The sequence below is a fragment of the Haemaphysalis longicornis genome, unplaced genomic scaffold (assembly GCF_048455015.1).
Source record: "Haemaphysalis longicornis isolate Haplotype H1 unplaced genomic scaffold, Haemaphysalis longicornis Haplotype H1 scaffold_4, whole genome shotgun sequence".
NCBI classification, from domain to species: Eukaryota; Metazoa; Arthropoda; class Arachnida; order Ixodida; family Ixodidae; genus Haemaphysalis; species Haemaphysalis longicornis.
In genome coordinates, this window is record NW_027526361.1 from 137,414,408 (window position 1) to 137,424,060 (window position 9,653).

At 44.8% G+C, this 9,653-nt stretch overlaps 1 long non-coding RNA gene across 1 annotated transcript; it reads right to left on the reverse strand.

Moving 5' to 3' along the window:
• Positions 1-2,327: 2,327 nt before the first annotated feature.
• On the reverse strand, positions 2,328-9,370 carry LOC144180590 (uncharacterized). Its single transcript, XR_013324462.1, has 3 exons — positions 9,255-9,370; positions 5,937-6,156; positions 2,328-2,442 (listed from the first exon to the last, which is right to left on the reverse strand). It is a non-coding gene; the product is annotated as an uncharacterized LOC144180590 (long non-coding RNA).
• Between the last annotated feature and the right edge of the window lie 283 nt (positions 9,371-9,653).

Consider the following 9,653-nt stretch of genomic DNA (forward strand, 5'->3'; position numbering starts at 1 on the left):
TAGTGGAAAAAATACATGAATGTAACAGAAAAAAACGCCCCAGAAAAAACGTGACAGAAAAGAAATATGTTGTAACTTCAATTTCGCAGTTTTTCACACTCTTGAAACGCTGAATGGTGTGCGCCTTGCAGTACGTTTACCAAGCAAGTAGCACTAAGCAGCAGCTTGAAGGGATTATACTCCCCTGATAATGTACGATTAAGGCAAAGATGCCTTAATCATAAAAATATTAGAGGACGCTCCCTGTATAAAAATGTCATTTGATGCCAGTTTACACACAAGGAGAAAACGAGACAGTCTTGTCTGGTGAGGGGAAAAACAGCAGAGTTGCTGTAAAATAGTAATAACTTGAAAGCTTTTTTTTTCTTTAGCTTGGCGACATTCTGTGTACAGTAGCAGCACTAAAACAGAATAGTGATACCGCGCCGACCAATTGTTTGGGTAATTCTTAGGGCAGAACATCTGTCACAACAGATCGACTAAGCATTCGCTCAATGACGGTCTAGCATCCGTCAGTGGCACGTCTGATTCCAGTTCCGCCAACATGTTTTCAGTGATTTTTCTCTTACTCACATCACATTGAGCCCAGCCTTTTCAAAATTGCGCTGAGAAAGGCAGGTAGCAGGTGGGGATTAGAAGTAATGCCAGAGCTCAATTGATGCTGGCAAGTCGAGCTTAATTCAAAACCGGTATTCATCAGTTTCAAAGTTTGACACCTGTCCATGTTGTAGCAGAAGCTGCCTAGTACCTGAGACAAAAATTGGCAAATAACAGTGATTCACGGTAACTCCTTTATTTCGGTAATTTCTCCAATTCACGAAATATACGTGCAGAGTATTGACACTTTCTGGTAAAAGACTAATATATAACAAAAGTGTGCAGTCTGTTTCCAACTACTACGTTTTTTTCTACGCAGCACGTTCTTTGCTGCATTGGTTTTAAAGCCAAAGTGTCTGCTTGCCTTCAGGGTGTCAAGATAATGCATCAGACTTGTGTAAAGATGCTTTGGGTACTTTAAGCCAAACACCCTAGCTTCTGCGGAAAGCAATACAGCAGCGCGGAAGACAGTAAAATACTGATTGACGTCAAAATGTTATGTGCCAGTACAATAGCATCCCCCTTCGATTTGTTACACTCGTACAGTATTTTTGAAAGGCTGAAGGGAAATCATACCTTTTAGGTCGCTCTCGAGATGGCAGGCATAAAAACATTTTTTATATAGCGACAAATAACCAAGTCTTCAGTATAGCCATTCAGGTAGGACTGCACAACGTTAGTCATGATAAAATGTATAGCCGCCCAATTTTTTCACCAATATCACGGGAGCGTCGACCGTTCCGTCGATCAGAGCCGTATGATTGGGCAATACGACAAACTCGCCGAGAGTACACGCATGCGCTGTAAGCGCAAGCCGCTGGTGCCGTCGTCTGCTAGGCTGTTCCAAGAGCACACAGCCACCCCGCATTGGTGTTACCCACAGTGTTGCCAACTATAAAGAAATTTCTCTATATCTAGGGGATTTGGGTTGTCTTTAGGGAAGAAGGAAAAATTGTCAAATTCTCGGGAAATTTTTGCCTCCACATAGACTTATGCTTTCAGTCGTGTAATGGTGTCCTGTGTTAAGTTTAACATTCATTATTTTTTTATGTACCTTTGCATTACAGCGACTCGATGAAGCGCAGATATCTATTTCCCAATCTCCCTGGTGAACCGAGCCACCGCTGTCGCCGTCAGGCTCATGCCACCGGCCACACCGCCCTCTTAACTGCCTTGTAGAATAAAGTTTCTCTCTCTCTTTCTCTCATAAATGTGCATCGACCGAGGCTATCGCTCCCACGTTTGACACTTATGTTTTAAACAGCAAAAGGACATCATTTATGAAGTTCGTAAACTTCCTCGCTCGAATATTTCATGCACTGCCCATCGTCTGTGCTCGTTCCTATTATCCTTCTTTCGGATGCTATAACAAGTACACTGCCCTTATGAAAATTATTATTTCCTTTGAGCTCACATTTATTTGCCCATCAATATCCCAGAGGCAGTACAAGGGAAGTTTCCTTTGAGTTGCCTCTGAATTGAGAATTGGCCACTGCTATTTATTAGACTTTGAATATCCTTCCTTTGAATTGCCTCCGAATGTACTTCCTTTGAATTGCCCCCGAATGTTCTTCCTTTGAATTGTCTCCGAATGTACTGCCTTTGAATTTACTCTGAATTTACTACCTTTGAATTGCCTCGGAATGTACTGCCTTTGAATTTACCCTGAATGTACTATCCTTAACACTAGACTACAGAAAATGCAGGGACACATGCTTCAGCAAAAAAGAGTCTGTGTCTTCAGCAGAACTTCTCTTTTATTTTGTGAATTGGCCTCTTGCCAACATCGTAGACAGGCTGCCACTTATCTCCCTGGGGGCCAGCCAAAAGTAGCACACGTGTATGCTGCAAAAATAACAAAATGGGAGGAACACAAAATTCAGAACACATTAAAAGAGTTTTTCATAAAACTGGTCAGGAACACATCAATGTCAAAGCTCTTGCAAGAGTGTTTCGCCCTTTTCCACTTATTTAACATTAGAAGAAGTACCACACAACCAGCACGACAAAGTGCATATTTGCCCAAGAGAAGCACTAAACTGACATTGGAGTGCGGGTACTTCTTTTTTCCAGATATTTGAACTTCTGGCCATAGGAGACATGGGCTGCACCCTATACTGCTTCAAGAATGAATTGAAGGCAGTGTGAAGAGAAAATGCGTTTCTCTTTGCTTATTTTATCTGCTTGAACGACCTTTTAATAACGTACATCCCAATTATGTTCACAATTCATTGCTTCTAGAATTTGGGAGATGCCTTTCAAATACTTGTTTTAAGGCGCATCACAAGCGACCATGCGCACATCATCGATCAATCACGCAACTTGCAGTTACGTCCCAATGAGAACATCCGAGAGCTAAACACTTTTTGTGTACAGTAGAATCTCGATAAACGGAAATCGCTTAAACAGAACAGTAGCCTGTAAGTTGGGTGGCTTTGTATTCAGCTAAAGTAAAAAAACTCGGTAATCAGAACTAAAATTTCTACGTCACCGTGTAAACGGAACTAGAAATGGAACTTCTTGTGAAACCCACTCGCATGAGAATCAGCTTTTTACGGTTCCGGCTGTTTAGTTTTTTTTTCTTCCTCTATGTTCTTTTTTTGACGTCGTAAGCCTCGTCTCGTTAGTGGTCAGCTGTGTTAGCGCAATGAATGCAACATCACAGCTCTTTTTCCAGTCCTTAGGTCTCGATTCAAGACGCTGAGGTTACAGGGCTCAGCTCCTTCTGCCTTGTTCGTACCACCGTGGTGCTATTCGTGCTTCATTACTGCGTTGCTGTATTCCACATTCAGTGGATCGTAACACTCACAAAGTTGAGGCCTCTACCTCCGTGAAGACACAGTTGCAAGGACTCAAACAAGAATAACTGAATTTTGTAGTGCACACTGACCCATTGTTGCCAAATAAACTTTGTGAATGCTGTGCCTAAAACTTTTTAAGTTGTCTTGCTTTCTGACAAACAATCAGCTACATTCACCTTTTAGTGCTTAGAGTTCCATGAAATGGTATGAAGAGTGCGTACACACACAAATTTGCACTTTCGCACATCTATCTCGGTAAACAGAACTCCTGTTAAGCAGAACTAATTTTTTCGGTTCCTTAAGGTCCGTTTATCAAGTCGACTGTTTCTTATCATTTTTTGTATCAAATAGCACCAAACTTTCAAGCGGGAAAAAAGTGCCCCATATGCGATTCAAAGTTGCGGCCACCAAGCCCGCCCAATTTTATGGCCAGCCTGCACTGAAGTATAACACTTTACCCACTACACTATAAACGAGAGAAGCATGCGTGGCAGAAAACTGAGGCATAAAAGCCGCTTTGCATTTGGAACCCAGCGCTCTGGTCTGCTTTCATGAATTCTAGTCAAACCAGAGCTTTAACCGGTAACTTAATGTTAAATGCTTCTGAATTAAGCCAAAGCGCAGCATAACCAATGAGCCAAACAATGCCAACAGCATTGTTTATTGGAGGAAATAGGAAAGCAATCGAACAGCGTGATGGTGGGACTCGGCGCAGTATCACTGCTTCTCGCTAGAAATTTTTCACTTGATGAGTAAATAACGGGTTGGTTATAAGTTCTCAATACTCGAAGTTCCTTCGATAAACGTAGTAAATTCTCATTTTAAGAAATCGGCCATTATCTCGTCAGGTCACAAGTTTCACCGTGTAACGCAACTCACATTACAGACAATGTGAGACAGATGTCGGCAAGCTTGTGCAAGAATACTTGGTAGCAAAACAGTAGTTCAGACACGCACGAAACAGTGTAAACAGTACACAAATACCCAGTTTACTGTAAACTTGGTTACATCTGCCACCGCCACTCGCCCTTGTTGTAGACTGACCATGTTGATCAGTCGTATCAGAGATCAGACATCTCCCGTTCAGTTGCAGGGACAGTTTCCTCATGGCGCCAATGTTGTAGCTTTATCTGACCCTTTGCAAGCCCGCTCTATGCGAACATTTTGTGCAGATGAGGGGGAATTGTGATTCGGTCTTTACCAAGACATCATTCACGAGTTCAGGAAAGCCACAGTAAAACCATAATTGCATTTTTTTCTTTTCTGCCAATATCGGGCAACAAAATGGGTACGCATTGTTTCTTTATCAAGGTTCCACGGTTATAAGTGGCCAAACAACGCAATTTTTTTTAATCTCTTTTTTTAAATGTTAATTAGAAATAAACAGCCCTGCATGACTGATAAAGAGAACCATGTGCGTTTCTAACTTTAATGGTAAACATTAGCCGCTTTATCTATCTGTTGTTCGTTTCACGCTGTCCAAAATACAATGAGCTACTTAACAATAAAGCCCCCTATTCACAAAGCAAAATCACCTCATGCTACCAGGAAGCCTTTTATAAGTGTCCGAAAAGAACCAGAATGAGAACGCCCTTTTTCGGAGCAAGTTAAAGTTAGGCTCCCGCAAATGAGACTAACACATTGGGCGGGACTTCACTCTGCCACCAATATAGAGGGGCGCACCCATGGCGCCAGCTTCAATGCACTTGGATCAGCCAGCTCCGTTGATAGTAAGTCCCCCATTGAGAAGGTTAGGCTTAATACCCCAGTTCACACTAAAAGTGGGCATGGCTACCCCTGGAGTATATTTTTACCACACTATCATCCCCTTTCTCACATGTGTAACTTGTTCTCCGTGATTGGCTCCATCCTAATAAGCAGTGACAAACTGTATCCGCCCTTGCCTGCATCGTTCCATGAGCGCAGGCAGCGCCATGGTGTCAGTGCTGGTCACATTCAGCGCTGGCTGGGGTGGCATGTGTATTGTGTTGTGTATGTGTGTACATGTGTACACAGCTGTCAGGATGGCCAGCGTGTGTGCAATTCGTTTTTGAGTGCAGAAAGCCGTTCAATCTTCATAGCCATTGATTAGTAATTTTTTGCGAACAGCATGCGAAATTTGCATCCTCAGCGAAACTACCATCGTTGTCTGCAATGTTCATGAGGAAAAGGCACACTTAAGGTAGTTCGGTAGCTACATTACGTAGTGCTTAGTTTTTGGGCCGATAAATTTGCAAAAAGGTGTCTTTTTGGCACAAGTTTGGTTTTTAAAACACGTTAAGGAGCCGAAAAGCATTTGGAGGCAAAAGTTCAGGAGTAAGCACAACCTAGCACAAAAAAAAATTCTGCACCTAATATGGTACTACTGTAATTAGTTACTGCCAAATGCCAGCTTGGGTGCTTCATGTCGTAAACAGACATGTACTAATGCAGTGCAACTGTATACGTTTTGTTTTTAATCGACACTTTACTGTCTTTCTCCATCGCTGTCCCTGTTTTGCACCCTACCCTTCCAAGAAAGTGGCATTATATACTTACAAACCACATCATCCAGCCTTGCGCTGTCCAGCGCCTTCTTCGCTGGCACGTCTTTCTTCACGTTGCACGGTTTCCCATACAAGGAACTCACGGCCAGTTCTTCTGGTGTGAAGACAGCCTGCAGTAAATTGCGGGCAAACTTGGTTGGCTGCTTTCCTGCGCTCAGCTTCAGAGGGGCCAGAAGCTGGGTGTCGACAAGGACATTGTTGCCACTGTCCACCTGCCCCAAAAAATAGCGGTTAGCATTCATTTCAGTAACACTGTTTAAATATGCTCGAAATACATTTCAGGGAAGACCCAAGAGTGAGCTCAATGAAATAGCAACAGACATAAGCTTTCCAAATGCAACACTCAGTCTAACTGCATCAAAGGCGAATCATAATTCAGAGTAACTGGTAATTCGTCTTAAAAGACATTTAAGCATGGAGACGTATGCATGTTCAACATGCTTCACTTTGTTCAATAAAGAGACATGTGCCTAATGTTAAATTACACCCCAGCCACTTATTGAGCGGTGACCAACTACCTCCATTGGTGCTAAGCATAAAGTTATCAACATCAGCGGCGATCCGTGCACCATAGCCGGCTGGAGCTCTTGGGGAAGGCGTTCTAAAGCTCGTCGGGGGCCAGCGTGCTGCACTTGGGTTCCTCTACCTTTTAGGGCCGACCAACGTTCGGCTCCCCTATTCTAAAACCTGCGTATGTGCAGCAATGCTACGTTCCGCTGACCGGCCGAGCAGCGACCCGGCACTGGCACCACTGCGCGACGCGACGGCCGCGCTGCCTGTGCGCATCGCAGGCTGCTGCACAGAGCTTGTTGCCGCCGGTCCAAATGTAAAAATAAAGTTCCACATCCGAGGATGCGGATGATGGTGGGTAGAAAAATTGTGCTAGGAATCGTGACTAGCGATGTGAAAGCGGCGAACCAATATCTGCACAACTTCCCTGCACCCGAGAAACAAATCGGCCATGAGCCCTGGGGGTGAACCCCTTTCTAGGGTTCACCGCGAGCGAACATGTTGCGTTTATACTTCCCTCAGGCTTTCCTATTCTAATGAAAGATTGTGTGAGCCCTCCATTCACCAGACGACCTTCTGGCCCGTATCTGAATGGGAACAGAATGAGATCTTCAGGCCGAGCGGTCACCGCCGCGCCTGCACTTCCGGATATGACACCATCTGCCGCCAGCCAATCGCCAAAGGCAGCCAGGGCTCTCACCGCGCCCGCGGGCAGGGGTCGTTTGTTTTGATGACAAAATATTGTTTGGGTGTATTTACACATAAAATAAACATCTTTTTCATATTCAGCGTCACGAAAACCATAATGTAATAACCCCAACAAAATTTTTTTTGAAAAGCTCTCACCAGCCCTTTAAGCGTATAAAAAGGCTATATATACACTAAAATTTCGATCTTGCAATTCCGCAACTTCGTTAGCCATCACTGTTGTCATTATCAAATGACATTCGTCTTGCCATGTAGACCTGCACAGCCAAATGCAATGTTATTAACAGCTAATGTAATTTGCTCTGAATGAAATTGATTTGCCATGTGACAGGGGTACAAGTTCATTTGTTTGGCGCTCTTTGCCCCAGTTGGCCTTGCGCCATAAACATCCAACCATCATCATCATCATCATCACAAGTTCATTTGCAGTCTTCCCCAGCTGCATTGAAGAAAAAAAAGAAAAATTAAACTGAAGGGCCACCTTTTGTGAAAACTGAAATTTTTAGCGATTTTCAAACACAAATAATGGTTGTTGTCAAAACACCCAAGCATTTAAAGTGGAATCCACTCCGCTCGCACCGGACCTTGCTATAGCAGACTATCAGCGACAACAGACTAAATTCCGGATGGAAATTGCTTTGACTGAATGTTAATCGCAGACTTCTGCAGTGCAAGCATCCAATATGCTTTTTTTTTCGGGGAAACTGCTATGTCTGGCACTAGGTCGTTGGCGCAGCTAAGCCAAGCCAGCGCCAGGGGCCCTTTCTTTTTTTGCGACCTGTGGCCGAGTAGCTGATTGCAGCGTCGAATAAACAAAGCGTATTTTTGCTGTCAAACAGCGAAAAACAGTCCAGCGTGACCAGAAGTATGGGCCTGTCCAAGCAGACGCTCCACTCGACCTTCAAGATGAAGGACACATGAAAAATGTCACCCGGGTGGCATTAAAACACAAGGCCTTCAAATACACTAAGTGGCACACCAGGAAGTCGACTCTGCCTTCGCCAGTTTTCTTTATGTAATAAAAAACTCGGGTTCAGTGAGTGTGGCATATATAATTCCCTCGCATGCAACATTCACCTTCCGTTAGATGAAAAAGTTAAGCATTGCCTCAAGCAGGGAGATGGTTCCCATCAATTGTGTGCAATCTGCCGCTGGCCGTGCGGAGTGTCTTCCATCCCGTCCTTGTTAGCACATTCCTTTTCATCATCTCACCTGGTCAAAATATAAATTTCACAGCTGTCCTTCATCAGATTATCAAGTGCAGAGCCCTTTAGGGGCTCGCCTTTTCGTTGTATCTCGCTCGGTGGACCTAAGTTGAGCCCCACTGCGTACCATAGTCGCGGAGTCCCACAGAGGCTTCGAAAACCAAGCTGTTTATACAGTCCTAACCGTTCAAAACTCATGAAATACATCTCCCCATTGTTTAGCACAAAGAAAACTGCAGGTACATTTAAGGCAAAGTATACGTAATTAACCAGCAGCGCCCGCATTCATTGAGTTAGAAACGCTCGTTGGATTGGTTTTTACAATAGTAAGTGAAAAATAGTGGCGGTGCAACGCCGGCCCATGAGGAGGAAAAGATCACAAAAAGAACAAAACTCCCGCTGCCGCAGTTTCAGGCAGGGGGCACGCAAACACAGCGAACGCAGGAAATATAAATTGCACTTGACAAACCACCATTCAATTCATCAAGACAGGAGTGAGACAGGGCGGCGAAGAGCATAAAGGGGGGGGGGGGGGGGTAGCAGTGAGCAGATAACGGCACTACAGCCCATTATTGCAAATCACTGCTCTGCACTTCTGACAGCCTTCACATTGAGTGAAACAGTTTAGTATCAGCTCTTTTATACCCTAGTTACACGGGCGCACTTAACCACGGTTAAGCGAACCACGCTTAGACAAAACCACAGTTTGCTGCGTTACACGGCAGACGAAACAGCGGTTACCCCGCTAACCATGGTTAACGCAAACTAAGCTTGGCCACCTCAGTTCAGTCACACTAACCGCAGTTCCCGCAGCCGCAGTTCTCAAAATCGCGCAAGTCAGTTCAGACGCAAGTGGCGGCGCATAAGCGGAGGCGAAAAAAAATCACCTTGCGTTTCGAGGAGACGCAGGTCCTCAAATAGCGGGCGCCCAAAAGCTGCCCCCAAGAGGTGCTGGCGTCCTTTGCGTCACTCTCGCGAGAAGCGCAACTGCCCGTTTCCCGACCCACCCGATCAACTATGACAAAAGCCGTGCTAAATTTGTAAATTCCACGCATCGTCCCCCCCCCCCCCCCCAAATAAAAAGGATAAACCACGCAATCGCAAAGCGATTTCAGCACTCAGAAACGATAGGCGCGCATGTCGGGCTTGCCTGCGAACACACCGGCGCGCCTACCCGTACGGAACTCCAAGTGGCTCGAACCGGCCCAGACCACGGCAGCAACACCTTATCGCCAGTCTTCGACATCAATGTGATCGCGGAAAAGAACTTCCACATGCAAGAAAGT